Here is an 18,022-nt window from a genome sequence, read left to right as displayed (position 1 = left end):
GTGCAGAAAACTGAGAAAGAACTCCATTAGCAGCTAAAAGGGTGTAAACTACTCAATGTATAAAACATACAGGAAACAGTTTGCAGAAAAATTCACCATTGACACGTTTAATTGCTACCATTCAAACACCCAAACTTCAGAAATGTAGGCCATCATTTACCTAACTGTGCAAATGTCCAAATCAACTGGGTTTACAGAAGCCCCGAGAAATTCTAAGGGACTGTTGCAATTTCAGGGAGGTGGGGGGATGGAATGGTGGAGAAGAGAGACCAACTGAAAATGATATTACTTTGAAGAGAGTTAAAGTTTCAATCAACCTCTTCAATTGTTGGTCCACCAGAAGGGTCCTTTCTGACTTGTTCTGAGAATGGCCCTTCGGGCATACCTCCCTGGTAAAGTTTGGCAATGATGGGCTTGCATATTTTTTTTTCAAATCTTTCAACTGCTGCTCAAAGTCCTCCTTCTCTGCTGTTTGGTTTGCCTCCAGCCAGGAGATGGCCTGGTTACACTTTTCGATGACTTTGTTCTTATCTTCCTCACTGATCTTGCCTTTCGTTTTCTCTTCCTCCACTGAACTCTTCATGTTAAATGCGTACGACTCCAGGGAATTCTTGGCTGTAATTTTCTCACGCTGCATATCATCCTGACCTTTGTACCTCTCCGCTTCCTGCACTATCCTCTCGATCTCCTCCTTACTCAACCTGCCCTTGTTATTGGTGATGGTGATTTTGCTCTCTTTGCCAGTGCTCTTGTCCACAGCAGAGACATTCAAGATGCCATTTGCGTCAATATCAAAGGTGACCTCAATCTGTGGTACACCACGTGGCGCAGGAGGGATCCCACTGAGGTCAAATTTGCCCAAGAGAACTCCGGAGGAAAGGTCTCCTGGCTCAGACTCCGCCGCTCGACTTCCTCTTGCATAAGGTGGAGCCCGGAGACTGGGTACTTGTTAAGACCTGGAAGGCCGAAAAGCTCCAGCCGCAGTGGGAAGGACCGTTCCTGGTCCTGTTAACAACTGAAGCAGCTGTTCGGACGAAAGAAAAAGGGTGGGTCCACGCATCAAGGATAAAGGGGCCTGTTCCGTCTGAAGAAGAAAGCACTTGGACATGCGAGCCAGGGGACAAGCCGTTGGTGGTAAAACTGAAAAGACAGCAATAATGAACTCTACTTGGACTGTATTGGTGGGGATATTGATCAATTTACTCCTGTATGTGGGGGAGGGTGAGGGGAGATGTGACAAATGTCGAACTATAGTAAGACTTGGGATTTGAATCTACTCAGGAACATTGTGTCCCATTCCTATGTGGACGATAGGTGTTACGATGTGAGTGCACGACACGAATGTTGGGAGGATGGGAGACCCTATTATCAGGTATATAATAAAGGATACGGTGGCAAAATCCGTGGATGCCCTATAAATGACCGCTGGGTGTCTATTAGCAAAACTGGGAGGTGGGACCTATCCTCCGTGTTGCTCAGGGAGCAGGTTGACAGAGTCAAGGAGACCAAGATACAGATCACTGATCGGGGGTTGGGGAAGGAGCAAGACCGTTAGGGAACGGTCGTGCTCCCTAAAGTGCCATCCGTATACGAAGAGGTAGAAGGAAAAATTGAACTCCCTGATGTTAGACAAAACCTGTTTATTGATCTCACCTCTAGAATAGCCACTGTTTTAAATGTTAGCAATTGCTGGGTTTGTGGGGGGCCGCATATGACTGAACAATGGCCGTGGTCTGGTCATAGCTTAGATATATGGGAGTTACATCAGTATAATTGGACACATGTCAACGAAAGAAAAGGACAGAGGTGGAGACTGACTAACAGCCCGGAAGGCCAGTTGTGTGTTGAAGGGAAAGGGAAGATTGAGGTGGGTATCAGCCCCTGTCAGAGTGTGTTGAATGCAACCACACAAGTCTGGTGGCCTAAGGATATCACATGGTACATTGCAAAACAGGAGAACCGCAATTGTGTGAGGCTGGGTGATGACTCTCGGTTTTGGAATTGTAGCGGCTCCGGCCCTTATGAGGGCATTCCTGGGGTAAAAGAGGTGTGGAATAAAGTTGCGAAACAGGGGGGGCCTGCTCCAGATGGCCTATTTTGGATATGCGGTAATCGGGCATACTCCAAACTGCCCATGGGATGGGCTGGGGTATGCTTCCTGGGTCTAATACGACCTGCGTTCTTCCTATTACCCCGGGAGGAAGGCGATGATTTGGGGATTAAACTCTTTGACTCCCTCCGTAGGTCACCAAGGGATATCCAAGTCGGTGATTGGGGGGATGAGTGGCCACCGGCCCGGATTATTGAATACTACGGGCCAGCTACATGGGCACAGGACGGATCATGGGGATATCGTACTCCTATCTATATGTTAAATCGAATTATCAGGCTCCAAGCAGTCGTAGAGGTTATTACTAACCGGACTGCCCTGGCCCTGGAGTTGCTGGCTAAACAGCAGGATCAGATGAGGGCTGCTATATATCAAAACCGACTTGCCTTGGATTATCTGTTGGCCTCGGAGGGGGGCGTGTGCGGGAAGTTTAACCTGACTAACTGCTGTCTAGAAATTGACGATAATGGTAAAGCGGTTTTGAAAATTTCCGATGAAATTCGGAAATTGGCCCATGTGCCAGTACAATCTTGGCGTCCTCTTAGTGGCATCGGATGGTGGGATGGTCTCCTAGGTGGTAGTTGGTGGCGCACGGCGTTGCTGGTGGTTGGGGGGGTGTGATGCTTCTCCTCATATTACCCTGCCTAACTCCCTGTATTCAGTTTTTAATTCAGAAAAATATTTCCCGACTCCAGGCAGTGGTGGTTCCACAACATGGGACACGTGAACTTAAAGTGATGTTGCTGCGAAAGACCAAGGATTTCCCGGGCCCTTGAGGAGGGGGGGCTATATTGGTCAGGCACATCTTAAAGAAAGAAAAGGGTGGAATTGTGAGAGGTAATTTCGGTTTAAACTTGAAGATGTGCCTGGACCACAGACTGATCTATAATAAAAGACAAAACTTTTGTTTCTTTTCTAAAACATTTTGTATACTCAAAAGTAGAATAGTTTAAATTGTGCAGAATGCTGACAATTTGTGAGCAGAGTAAAAACAAACAGGCCCTTGATTGATGAAACCATTAACACAGGCAGGGAAGAATGAGTCCTTGACTGATAATACTGCAGGGTGAGAGAAACAACTTTGGAGACTCTGAAGACTTTGTGATAAGGGTGCAAATCAAAGAATAATGATGTTTTTAAGAATGTGAACCTCATGGCTCGTTAGAGCCAGGAAGGGGAGGGTCTGGAGGCATTTGTTGCAGACTTTGTGATAAGGGTGTAAATCGAAGAATAATGATGTTTTTAAGAATGTGAACCTCATGGCTTGTTAGAGCCAAGGAGGGGAGGGATTTGTACTGTATATAATGAGAAACTTTGTAAGCCTCAGCGCGCCTTTTACTCAGAAGGCTGCCCAACTCTGCAGACTTGCTAATAAAACTTTGTTTTCCTGAATTTGTCTAGAGCGATTATTAAGAAGCAATTTTCGTTTCTAACACCTTTCATTACCCCCTGTAACACTTTAGAATTAAACTGAGTTCCTTGGTCAGAATCTATATGGTTCACGAGCCCATATCGGGGAATTATGTGCTCCAATATTGTTTTAGACACTCCACTCGCAGTGGCGGTAGCTAGGGGGTATGCCTCAACCCAACCAGATAAATGATCTACTATGACCAACATATATTTTAGTCTCCCTACCCTGGGGAGTTCAGTATAATCTACTTGTATACTCTGGAAAGGTCTCAATCCTGGGTCTCTTCCTCCCGGGGTCTGTTTTCTCAAGACTTTCTTATTTACCTTTCTGCATATGATACATCCCTCACATATTTGTTTAGCAATTGTATACATTCCTTTACATCCATATTCCCTAAGAACCAAATCACACATTGCTTGTACTCCCCAATGGCTGCCTTGGTGTAGGACAGCCATAATCTCATGCATCATCATTTTGTTTCACATTCTCCTTCCATCAGGTAACCTCCAATGCCCATCTGCTGTTTTTACAGCCCCTAAATCTCTCAATTAATTTTCTTCGCTTTCAGTAAATATAGGAGCTTCCCAGGACCTGGGACAGTAGGTATTAGGGAATGAATCACCACTTCTTGTGGGTTCAGGGCGGCTTCCCTAGCCACTTCATCGGCTAATCTATTTCCCCTAACCTCTGGTTCATTTCCTTTCTGATGACCATTTACATGCACTACTGCTATTTCTCGGGGAAGTAATAGGGACTCCAAGACTCGTTTAATCAATTCTTCATGTACTAATTCCTTCCCCCACCTCTGGGCCAATACTCCCAAAGCCACTCCCTTATCCACGGTAGCAAAGAGGTGGAAAGGTTTATCTAGGGAAGGTAAGGCTAACACGGGGGCATGGATCAGATCTCTTTTGCCTCATCATCCCAACTTAGACATTTTGGTTCCCCCTCTAATAGTTTGAGATATAATTTCTTAGTCTTCTGTCCATAGGAATCAATCCACAATCTGCAATAACCCGTGAGACTCAAAAATTTGTGTAACTCCCGTTTAGTGCTGGGCAGCGGCATTCCCACTATTCTCTCTATCCGTTCCGGGCTTATCTTTCGCTTTCCCTCACTAACTAAATGTCCCAAGTATTTCACTTCTTGCTCCACATATTGTGGTTTGTTTTTAGATACCCTCAGTCCCTGCTGGCCCAGGAAATTCAATAATTTGTTAGTGGCTTCTACTACTCTTTCTCTTCTTTTTCCTGTTACTAAGAGGTTGTCTACATACTGCAACAGGGTAGTCCCCTTGGGGTTGCTAAATTTCTCCAATATTTGTTCTAACATCTGTCCAAATAAATTCGGGGATTCCGTAAACCCCTGGGGAAGCACAGTCCACTGGTATTGCTGTTTCTGTCCTGTCTTAGGGTCTTCCCACTCAAAGGCAAACAAATTCCTACCGTCCTCTGCCAAGGGACAAGCCCAAAAGGCATCCTTTAAATCTATCACACTAAACCATTTGTGGTCATGAGGGATCTCACTTAATAACGTATAGGGGTTTGGCACCACTGGGTGCCTGATCTGTACTATTCGATTTAATGTTCTCAAATCCTGCCCCGATCGATAAGTTCCATCGGATTTCCGCACTGGTAGTATTGGAGTATTATAAGGAGACATACATGGCTCCAACAGTCCATCTCTAATCAATCCTTCAATTACTGGCTGCAGTCCTCGTTTACCTTCTATGGAAATGGGATATTGTCGCTCACAGACAACATCCCCTTTCCTTTTTTTTAAAATTTACTTCAAGGGGAGGGATCTGTAGTTTTCCACGATTCCCTTCCCTAGCCCATACAATAGGGTCTATCTCTCTCTCCACATCCTCTGCCAACATTGCCATTTGGACAACTAATTCTTTTTCCTGAATTCCAATCTCCAGTCCTAAGAGGATAATTAAATCTCTCCCTAATAAGTTACTTCCTATCTCAGGGATATACAACAATTCCCCTGTGACCCTATCCTTAGGACCTTCTATCATCATAGGTTCAAATACTGGAACAGTAAATCCCTCCCCTTTAACCCCTGAAACAGTAATTGACCGTGTCGACATTCCTACTTTCTTTAGTTTAAAATTCAGCGATGACCGTGCTGCCCCCGTATCTACTAGGAAGACTACCTCTTCCCTATAGGGTCCTACCTTCAGGTTTATCAAGGGTTCCTGGTTGGCCCCCGAGGGCAGGAACCCCTGACACACCTATACTTCATCAAAATTCATAAGCGGAATTGCCCTCTCTTCCCTTTACAGAGCCGGACATTCCCGCTTAAAGTGCCCTATCTTTCCGCAATAATAGCATCCTGCCTGTGGAGACCTCCAGCTCTGCCCCTGTCGCTCGAACCCTCTATCAAACGCTCCCCCTTGTCCTCCCTGCCCTACATGCTGCCACCCACCGCTCCAATTGCTCACTATTGGTCCCACTCTTTTCTTAACTACCTCATCAACCGCAGCTACCATCATTTTCACCTTCTGTTTCTGTCTCTCATCCTCTCTCTTTACAAACACTTTCTGTGCCTCTCTTAACAAATTATCTAATGGCTTTTCACTCCACCCTTCTATTTGCTGTATCTTTCTCTGTATCTGGCCATCCCTTTGTCACAAAAATGTACTTTCAAAAGACCCTGTGCCACTGGGTTCTCAGGGTTCATTCCAGAATATTTCCACATTGAGTCTCTTAATCTCTGCAAAAAAAAGCTGAAGGAGTCTCATCTTCCTCCTGTCTAACTTCAAAGACTTTAGTCAAATTCTGTGACTTCGGAACTGCCTCTCTTATACCTTTTAGAATCAGGTCTTTCAATTCCTTCATTTCTTCTCTATGCTCCGGATTTTGGTTTTCCCACTGGGGGTCTCTGAGGGGAAACTTCACCTCTCCCTGTCCAGCATCCCCATCTCCAATGGGGTGTTCCCTGTCCCATATTTTAATGGCTGCTCCCCATATAAGTCCCCTTTCTTCCCCAGTAAATAGTATATTCAAAATAGACATTAACTCAGCCAGCTATACAGACTGGGCCCCAAAAATTGATCAGTTTGTTCAGACAACCCTACCGGATCCTCAACCAGGACCTTCATTTCTTTTTTAACTGTTCTGACCTCCCCACTGCTGAGGGGGACACTTACAAACCCAATCTCTTTGTCCCCTATTGGTACCTCCCGAAGGGGATAAGTCATTACGTTCTTCCCCTTTTTCTTTTTTTTAAAGAAATATTGCAATATTTCTAGCTCCCCATATCTTCAAACACCAATTCATCAATTCATGCTTGACTAACTTTAAAGCCTGTTCCAAACTTGTAAATATATTCATATATTTACGTTCATTTATTCAGTATTTAATATTCAAAATGTAAAATGCGTACAGTTCTCAATTTTGAAATCCACTGTAATCACCCAGTTTTAGTCCCTTAATTTAAATCCAAAATTAGTTTTCTTAAGTAGTGCTGACCAATCATTGCTCAATTACAATACTATAGGTCTTGAAAAAAATCAGAGCTGCCTTAAAATTATTTGTCTATTCAAGTTTAAAAAAAAACTTCTAATGCATGAACAATGGCCGAATCCAAGGTCACAGATATTAACCATAGGATCTTGTTTTTACTACAATCTAATGTTGAATTGAAACTTCAACTGTCCTCCATAAATCGCTTTCATGTAAAAATAAAAGAGATGAGTTAGAAACTGATAGTAAGGCAGTCATGACCTGTAAGAAGAACAGGAGTTATCATTTTTTTTTTCATAATCTCTATAGAATCCTTAACCTTAAAAGAAATCATGTTAAGTTTCCATAATAAAAATCAGATTCAAAACAGTCCCGGAACTCAAGCTCCAGGGAATAAAACGCAAACATTCAATCACCAACAAACAAATGTGCATTCAAACCAAATCACAAAGGGTTAAACTTTCTACCAGCTGTACAGCTCTCTTCATTCTCTCTCTCTCTCACTCATTGACAAATAAATTCAGATATTTACAAACCCAGTCTTTGTCCGACCTGTCTTTTGGCCAAAAGAGGCGGGACGAAGAATGGATTCCTTAGTCCATATGAAGCAACAATATTTAATCATCTTTTTCTCTTGTACAAGTATTATTTTGCCAATTCCACAACATCCTCCCCAAAGGACTTTCTGGAGGTATGTTGTAAGGGACCCCGCCTCCAATTCCATTGCTTTTTCCTTCTTTTGTTTTCCCGGAGGCTTTTTCCTTACCCACGGCACAACCCATATTGAGTTCCTTCGTTAGTCCCTTATTAACTATTAAAACTCAATCCCAGCCACCAAGGCAATACTTAAAAGTCAGGTTTCTTACCTTGGTCTGTGCACAGAGTTGCCTGGCCCCTTTGTGCCGTATTGTCTATCGAGCTCCTATCACTGTCTGATTCAGATGTCTCTCTTGTGGGATTCGTACCAGTCGCCCAAGGGAGCAGTCCAAACCAGGACACGAGACCGCTCCTCAATGGGGAACGGGACGCGTCTTCCCAGTGTCCAGGGCCAGCCACTCCCCCCGGCAATGGAAGAACATCCCGGACAAGCCCCCAATTGTGAGAAACAAAGCCCACTCACTTCAATAATTTCAGTCCGAGGCAAGATCTGAATCAGTAGTGCCATTTATTTTACACTTGCAAGTGGGTGTGATGTCCACTGTCTACAAGGCAAGGGACATACACACCAAATTCAATTCATACACAACATTTATATGATTTGATGTCTATTGTTTTACACTGCTCCCTCCCCTGTTTACATCATCCACTTCCCTAAGACCGGCCCCCATTACCCCTGTTTACGTCTTGCCTTATCCGGCCTTGTCTGTGACAAAATACTTATTCCTGGCCTCACAAGGCTGTTTGACCTCATCCTGCTGTAGGTCATTGTTAGGCATATTCTTTCTTCATCATTATCTACCCCCTTCATCTGTGCCTTTCCCGAGGCCGTTCTGATCCCTATGACCCTTTTAATTGGGGTTTGTTCCTGTGTTTTTGTAAAAGTGGGAAACAGATGTTTATACCTACTGTTTGTACAGGCGTATCTAGCTTAACTTCATCCCCTCACAACATCTTATCTACTTGCCCATAATGTCTACCTTCTGACATACAGTTTTAGCTAATACAAAAACAATTATATATTTCCTCCACATCGTTTCCATTCTTGTTGACTCAGCTCTTGGCTAAAACAATTACACACTGGTGTGAGTTCATTTTACTTTGTAAAATGGAATTGCAGAATTGCAGAAGTAACATTAATTTCCCTATCTCCCACATTATCACAAGCTTCTTCTTCCCTCCAGGTTGTCACGTTAAAGCAGAATCAATTCAGAGAATTTCTCAACTTCCCAATCGTTTCAGTATTTTCCCTCCCACTCAAGTCATACAGGACTGTTGCAACGATGAGGCCATTCAGCCCCTTCGCTTTGTCTTTGAAAAGCGTGTCCCACTGCAGACCTGCCCCTGAAAAGTTTAACTGCTTCAAGGCAGTTCCTGGTTCCTTTCTCAGATATTTATAAATCTTTATCCTCTCAGTGTCCTGTTTTGTTGCAGTCAGAGTCGCTGAAATGGGGATTTGTTTCCCTCTGTCTGGCCGCAGAGAGTACTCGTTTTGGGGTTTTTCAGGGGGTTAGCCCCCAAACATCCCCAGCCCCAGCCCCCCTCCCTTCTCTTCCCTTCTTCCCCCCTCCCCTCTCTCTCCCTCTCCCTCTCCCCCTCTCCCCCTCCCCCTCTCTCCCTCTCCCTCCCTCTCTCTCCCCCTCCCCCTCCCCCCCCTCCCCTCCCCCTCCCCTCTCTCTCCCTCTCCCCCTCCCCCTCTCTCCCTCCCCCCTCTCTCTCCCCTCTCCCTCTCTCCCTCTCCCCCTCCCTCCCCTCCCCCCTCTCCCCCCTCTCCCCCCTCTCCCCCTCCCTCCCCTCCCCCCTCTCCCCCTCCCCTCTCTCTCCCTCTCCCCCTCCCCCTCTCTCCCTCCCCCTCTCTCTCTGCCCCTCCCCCTCCCCCTCCCCTCTCTCTCCCTCTCTCCCTCCCCCTCTCTCTCTGCCCCTCCCCCTCCCCTCTCTCTCCCTCTCCCCATCCCCTCCCCTCCCCTCTCCCCCTCTCCCTCTCCCCATCCCCTCCCCTCCCCTCTCCCCCCCTCCCTCCCTCCCTCTCCCTCTCCCTCTCCCTCTCCCCTCTCCCCTCTCCCCCTCCCCCCCCCACTCTCCCGCACGGGGCAGTCTCTGGGGAAAGGGCGTTACCGGCCGCGCCTTAAATACCCGCCGGCGGTTCTTGGCGGGAGTTGCCATGGAGATGGGATCTGACGGTTGGTCTTGGCGCTAAAATTAAAGTCGCAAGTGCTCGGGTGATCAATGGGAGACCATCGAGGAGACAAGGGGTGAGTACTCAGAGAGTGAGGGAGAGAATAAAACACCAACCAGAAATGTGGGCCCCACGGGAAGAAAATTAATTGGAAAAGTGATGCCCAGCACTTGTAATGTCAGGGAGGCTGTGGGACATTTCAATGTTAACCACCAAGAGTGGCTTGGCAACAACACCACTTACTGAGCTGACCCTAAAGCACATAGCTTCCTCCTGCCTGGGTCTGCACAAGTGATAAGGACTGAACAACATGGAAAAAAATGTACTTGACTTCAACCTAACAATGATCATTCTACAATCCTTGTGGAGACAAAGTTGGAATACCACATTGACAATATCTTTCATCCTATTGCACAGTATTATCACATTGCTAAATGCAATAGATTTCTGACAGATCTTGCAACTCAATTCTGGGCATCCATGAGATGCTGTTGGCCATCAGCAATCAAATTGTACTCGAAGGCAATCTGTAATCGCATGGCCCAGCATATCGAACAATTAAGAGGTTCAATGGAGCAGCACTGGGCACACCTACAAATGATGTGTCTGCATGATGCAGTGACAAAGTACAGTTATTTGCTAAACAGCAGATAGTCATAGAGGTTAGGCCACTGTTGGACTGTTGTATACAATTCTGCTTTCCTTCCTATTGGAAAGATGTTGTGAAACTTGAAAGGGTTCAGAAAAGATTTACAAGGATGTTGCCAGGGTTGGAGGATCTGAGCTACAGGGAGAGGCTGAACAGGCTGGGGCTGTTTTCCCTGGAGCATCGGAGGCTGAGGGGTGACCTTATAGAGGTTTACAAAATTATGAAGGGCATGGATAGGATAAATAGACAAAGACTATTTCCCTGGGGTGGGGGAGTCCAGAACTAGAGGGCATAGGTTTAGGGTGAGAGGGGAAAGATATAAAAGAGACCTAAGGGGCAACTTTTTCACGCAGAGGGTGGTACATGTATGGAATAAGCTGCCAGAGGAAGTGGTGGAGGCTGGTACAATTGCAACATTTAAGAGGCATTTGGATGGGTGTATGAATAGGAAGGATTTGGAGGGATATGGGCCAGGTGCTGGCAGGTGGGACTAGATTGGGTTGGGATATCTGGTTGGCATAGACGGGTTGACCGAAGGGTCTGTTTCATGCTGTACATTTCTATGATTCTGAGGTATACATCATGGAAACTGACCCTTCAGTCTAACTCACCCATGCCAACCAGATATCCTAATCTAATCTCGTCCCATTTGCCAGTACTTTGCCCATATCCCTCTAAACCCTTCCTGTTCATATACCCATCCAGATGTCTTTTGAATGTCATTGTATCAGCCTCCACTACTTCCTCTGGCAGCTCATTCCATACACGCAACACCCTCTGTGGAAAACGTTGCCCCTTATATCCCCTTCAAGTCTTTCCCCTCTCACCCTAAACCTATGTCCTGTAGTTCTGGACCCACACACCCTGGGGAAAAGACCTTGTCTATTCACTCTTTCCACGTCCCTCATGATTTTATAAGGGCATGCCTCAGCCTCCAACACTCCAGGGAAAACAGTCCCAGCCTATTCAGCCTTTCCCTGTAGCTCAAACCTTGCAATCCTGGCAACAACCTTGTATATGTTTTCTGAACCCTTTCAAGTTTCACAACTTCTGATAGGAGGGAGACCAGAATTGCACACAATGATAGACAGGGCCAAGTGATTTCACAACCAACAGTTCAGATCTAAGCTCTGCAATTTGCCATGTCTGGTCGTGAATAGAGGCAGACAATTAAACAACTCCCTGGAGGAGAAGACTGAATAAATACCTCCATCCTCAATTATGGAGGACCCGAGCACATCAGTGCAAAGATAAGGCTAAGCATTTATGACAGTCTGCAGTCAGAAGTACCAAGTGAAAGAGTTTAGACTGGCTGGATTTCTTGGAATGTAATCCAGGAGTTTTTTTTTGTAGCAACATGTAGAAGGTGCAACATAGGACAGCATAGTGTTGGAACTGATTCTGGGGAAAGAAGCTGGATGAGTAAAAACAAATTACTGTGGATGCTGGAATCTGAAACCAAAAGAGAAAATGCTGGAAAATCTCAGCAGGTCTGGCAGCATCTGTAAGGAGAGAAAAGAGCTGACGTTTCAAGTCTCACTGACCCTTTGTCAAAGTGTTGATGTTGCAGTGGGGAACATTTTCCTGATAGTGAAAACAACATCGTTCAGATTACTTAAGGACAAGTGAAAAGATGGCTTGCAAAAGGTGCTTTGGACGGAGGGGGAAAGGCATATTTTATTAAAATAAAGCAGAATCTGGCCAAAGTGGACTGGGAACAGTTCCTTGCAAATAATTCTAATACTGGAGCAGTGGAAGGCATCATCAGAAACCCCTCCCACCCCGGTAACACTCTCTTCATCATCATCAGAGACCCCTCCCACTCCGGTAACACTCTCTTCATCATCATCAGAGAGCCCTCCCACACCAGTAACATTCTCTTCCAACACCATCAGAGATCCCTCCTATCCCAGTAACACTCTCTTCATCATCATCAGAGACACCTCTCACCCTGGTAACACTCTCATCAACATCATCAGAGACCCCTCCCAACCTGGTAACACTCTCTTCATCATCATCAGAGACCGCTCCCACCCGGTAACACTGTCTTCTTCATCATCATCATCAGAGACTCCTCACACCCTGGTAACACTCTCTCCAACACCATCAGAGACCCCTCTCACTCTGATAACACTCTCTTCATCACCATCAGAGACCCCTCCCAACCTGGTAACACTCTCTTCCAACATCATCAGAGATCCCCCCCATACCCCTGTAAGACTGTCGTCATCATCATCAAAGACCCCTCTCACCCCGGTAACACTCTCTTCATCATCATCAGAGACCCCTCCTACTCTGGTAACACTTTCTTCCAACATCATCAGAGACTCCCCATACCCCTGTAAGACTGTCGTCATCATCATCAGAGACCCCTCTCACCCCGGTAACACTCTCTTCAGCATCATCAGAGATCCCTCACACCCCGGTAACACTCTCTTCATCATCGTCAGAGACCCCCCCCATATCCCTGTAACACTCTCTTCATCAACATCGGGGACCCCTCCTACCCTGGTAACACTCTCAACATCATCTTCAGAGACCCGTCCTACCCCAGTAACTCTCTCCTCATCATCATCAGAAACCCCTCCCAACCTGGTAACCCTCTCTTCATCACCATCAGAGACCTCTCCCACCCGGTAACACTGTCTTCATCATCGTCAGAGACCAGTCCCACCCCGGCAACATTGTCATCACCATCATCAAAGACCCTTTCCACCCCGGTAACACTCTCTTCATCATCATCAGAGAGCCCTCCCACACCAGTAACATTCTCTTCCAACACCATCAGAGACCCTTCCTACCCCGGCAACAATCTCTTCCAACACCATCAGAGTCTCCTCCTACCCCGGAAACACTCTCATCTAACATCAGACACGTCTCCCACCCCAGTAACATTCTCTTCCAACACCATCAGAGACCTCGCCTACCCCGGTAACTCTCTCTTCATCATCATCAGAGACACCTCCCACCCCGGTAACATTCTCTTCCAACACCATCAGAGACCGCTCCTACCCAATTAACTCCTTGAACATCATCAGAGACCCTTCCCACCCTGGTAGCACTCTCTTCATCATCATTAGAGACCTCTCCCTCCCCATAACACTCTCTTCCAACACCATGAGAGATCCCTCCTACCCCAGTAACACACTCATTGAACATCATCAGAGACCCCTCCCAGCCAGGTAACACTCTCTTCCAACATCATCAGAGACCCCACCCACCCCAGTAACAATCTCTTCCAACTTCATCAGAGACTCCTCCCACCCTGGTAACACTGTCTTCATCATCATCAGAGATCCCTCCCACCCCAGTAACACCCTCTTCCAACACCATCAGAGGCCTCGCCTATCCCGGTAACACTCTCATTGAACATTATTGGAGACCCTTCCCACCCTGGTAACACTGTCTTCCAACACCATCAGAGACCTCTCCTACCCAGGTAACACTCTCATCTAACGTCATCAGAGACCCCTCCCACCCAGGTAACAGTCACTTCCACCATCATCAGAGACCCCTCCCAACCTGGTAACACTCTCTTCATCATCATCAGAGACCCCTCCCACCCCGGTGACACTGTCTTCATCATCATCAATGACCCCTCCCACCCCGGTAACAATCTCTTCCAACACCATCAGAGACCCCTCTCACCTCAGTAAGACTCTCTTCATCATCATCAGAGACTCCTCCCACCCTGGATTCTCTCTCTTCCAACGCCATCAAGAACCCCTCCCACCCAGGTAACAATTGCTTCTAACATCATCAGAGACCCCTCCCACCCTGATAACACTGTCTTCATCATCGTCAGTGACCCCCTCCCACCCCAGTAACACTCTCTTCCAACACCATCAGAGCCCTCTCCTATCCCGGTATTGAACATCATCGGAGACCCCTCCCACCCTGGTAACACTCTCTTCCAACATCATCAGAGACCCCTCCCAACCTGGTAACACTCTCTTCATCATCATCAGAGACCCCTCTCACCCCGGTAACACTATCTTCATCATCATCAATGGCCCCTCACACCCCGGTAACACTTTCTTCCAACACCATCAGAGGCCTCTCCTATCCCGCTAACACTCTCATTGAACATCATTGGAGACCCCTCCCACCCCGGGAACACTCTCTTCCAACATCATCAGAGACCCCTCCCAACCTGGTAACACTCTCTTCATCATCATCAGAGACCACCCACTCCCCGGTAACACTCTCTTCCAACACCATCAGAGACCCCTCCTACCCTGGTTACACTCTCATCTAACATCATCAGAGACTCCTCCCAACCCAGGAACAATCTCTTCCAACATCACCAGAGACCCCTCCCACCCCGGTAACACTCTCTTCAACATCATCAGAGACCCTTCTCACCCCGGTAACACTTTTCATCAGCATCAGAGACCCTCCCACCCAGGTAACAATCTCTTCCAACACCGTCAGAGACCCCTCCTACCCTGGTAACACTCTCATTGAACATCATCAGAGTCCCTTCCCATCCCTGTAACACTCGCTTCATCATCATCGGAGACCCCTCCCGCCCCGGTAACACTCTCTTCCAACACCATCAGAGACCCTCCCTACCCTGGTAACTCTCATCGAACATCATCAGAGACCCCTCCCACTCAGGTAACAATCTCTTCCAACATCATCAGAGACCCCTCACACCCCGGTAACACTCTCTTCATCATCATCAGAGACCCTCCCACCCTGGTAACATTCTCTTCCAACACCTTCAGAGACCCCTCCCACCCAGTAACACTCTGCATCATCATCAGAGACCCCTCCCACCCTGGCAACACTCTCTTCCAACACCATCAGAGACCCCTCCTACCCTGGTAAGACCTCTTCATCATCATCAGAGACCGATCCCAACCTGTAAACACTCTCTTCAACATCATCAGAGACCCCTCCCACCCCGGTAACACTCGCATCATCATCATCTGACACCCCTCCCACCCCGGTAACACTTTCTTCATCATCATCGTAGACCCATCCTACCCCAGTAATAATCTCTTCCAACATCATCAGAGACCCCTCCCACCCCACTAACACTCTCTTCTTCATCATCAGAGACCCTCCCACCCTGGTAACATTCTCTTCCAACACCTTCAGAGACCCCTCCCACCCAGTAACACTCTGCATCATCATCAGAGACCCCTCCCACCCCGGGAACACTCTCTTCCAACATCATCAGAGACCCCTCCCACCCTGGTAACACTCTCTTCCAACATCATCAGAGACCCCTCTCACCCTGGTAACACTCTCTTAAGCACTTGTACCAAGAAGTTGAAGAACAGCTTCTTCCCTGCTGTTATTAGATTGCTGAATGGACCTCACTCTAATTCCAAACCAAATATTGATCATCGAGCCCGGTGTCTCTGCAGAAGGAGCACGTGGTGTCTACTGATACCCTTAAGCTGTTCAGGGAGAGGTGGGCACCGCAGGGAGTGGTGTTTTATTTCCCCCTCCAACTCTATTTTGATTTAATCCCTGCCCTCGCCTTCACTTTTTGATCACGCAGCATTGCCCTTTGATGTGAAGGGCACTGCTTGTCACTTGCCACTTGGGTTTTTTCTTTCTTCCTGGTGGTGGGAAATGAATAAAGATTTATACACCTGTTGTCTTTCACTGCACATACACATCATGGGTGCTGCGGAAAATATAAGCACTACTGCTGTTAGGTGGTAGTGTGGGGGTACAAAAAACCAAATATTGATCTTGCTTTTGTGCACCTCCTGTGCAGCTGTAACCTTGTATGCCACACTGTCTAATAACCCTATGATCTGTATGTCCTTCTATGTTATGATCTGTCTGTACCACTTGCAAAACAAATCCTTTCACTGTACTTAGGTACATGTGACAATAATAATCAAATCAAATGAAAATCTTGTTAGCTTGCTGCATGGTCTGTTCCTTCTGGCTCACCTTGGTCCACTCGTCCTTCACTCCTGACACCACTTTGTTCCCTGGCCAACTTCTCTGTCTCAGGTTTGCTACAATGCTCTAACGAGGCTCAGCAGAAGCAAAAAGAACAGCACCTCATTATCTACCTGTTAACTCTACAGCCTCCTGGACTCAATATTAAGGTTCAACAACTTTGGGTCTTGAGGCACCTTTTCCCATGTCCTTTGCCCAGCATTCTTATCACACGCACTGATATTACACACATCACATTGTCAGTCATTGATTGTCCCCATTAGCAGGTATTCACTCTCCTAGGCTGACTGTTATTTTTCCCTCACTTTCACCTCTATCTCCACCTATTATTTACTCCTTACCCCCTCCTCCATCATAACTTCTGGACAAAAACCAACTTTTACCTAGCTACCATCAGTTCTGAAGAAGGACCCGATATGTTAACTTTGATTTCTCTCCAGACTTGCTCAGATTTTCCAGCAAGTTCTGTTTTAGATTAGATTACTTACAGTGTGGAAACAGGCCCTTCAGCCCAACAAGCCCACACTGACCCGCCGAAGCGCAACCCACCCAGACCCATTCCCCTACATTTACCCCTTCACCTAACACTACGGGCAATTTAGCATGGCCAATTCGCCTAACCTGCACATTTTTGGACTGTGGGAGGAAACCAGAGCACCCAGAGAAAACCCACGCAGACATGGGGAGAATGTGCAAACTCCACACAGACAGTTGCCTGAGACGGGAATTGAACCCAGGTCTCTGGCGCTGTGAGACAGCATTGCTAACCACTGTGCCACCGTGCTGCCCAGAATTCTTGTTTCTGATTTCCAGCGTCCACAGTTTTTTCCTTTTTTTATCAGGAGTTGGGACGTCATGTTGAGGTTGTAGAGGACGTTGGTGTGGTCACTTTTGAAGTATTGTGCACAATTGAAGTCACACTGCTAAAAGAAGGATAAACCACTAGGTCATCAACTCCCTCTTGTGTTACTGTTGATTCTTTTGATAGTCACCTGAAATTGTTGTCCTGGTCCTCGATCTTTGCATTAATTGGAACAGTTCACCTCTACCTTTCGAGGTCAAGATTCCATGGTTTTAAATATCTCTGTCAAATAGAATCTCCTAGGAGAAAGTGAGGACTGCAGATGCTGGAGATCAGATCTGAAAAATGTGTTGCTGGAAACGTGCAGCAGGTCAGGCAGCATCCAAGGAGCAGGAGAATCGACGTTTCGGGTATAATCCCCTCTTCAGGAATGAGGAAGGTGTGCCAAACAGGCTAAGATATAAGGTAGGGAGGAGGGACTTGGGAGAGGGGCGTTGGGAATGCAATAGGTGGAAGGAGGTTAAGGTGAGAGTGATAGGCCGGAGAGGGGGTGGGGGCGGAGAGGTCGGGAAGAAGATTGTAGGTTAAGTTGGTTGGTGCTGGTGTCCCAGAGGTGTTCTCTGAAACGTTCCGCAAGTAGGCAGCCTGTCTCCCCAATGTAGAGGAGGCCACATCGGGTGCAGCGGATGCAGTAACTGATGTGTGTGGAGGTGCAGGTGAATTTGTGAAGGATCCCTTGGGGCCTTGGAGGGAAGTGAGGGGGGAGGTGCAGGCGCAAGCTTTGCATTTCTTGCGGTTGCAGGGGAAGGT

General features: G+C 46.9%; 1 pseudogene; it reads right to left on the bottom strand.

Annotated features, from left to right (window-relative positions):
* Positions 1-308: 308 nt before the first annotated feature.
* On the bottom strand, positions 309-949 carry LOC140453633 (heat shock 70 kDa protein-like; annotated as a pseudogene).
* Positions 950-18,022: the final 17,073 nt, after the last annotated feature.

Source organism: Chiloscyllium punctatum, chromosome 3, assembly GCF_047496795.1.
Source record: "Chiloscyllium punctatum isolate Juve2018m chromosome 3, sChiPun1.3, whole genome shotgun sequence".
NCBI lineage: Eukaryota > Metazoa > Chordata > Chondrichthyes > Orectolobiformes > Hemiscylliidae > Chiloscyllium > Chiloscyllium punctatum.
The sequence above is the reverse complement of the archived record's forward strand: the minus strand, read 5'-3'. Positions and strand labels throughout refer to the sequence as shown.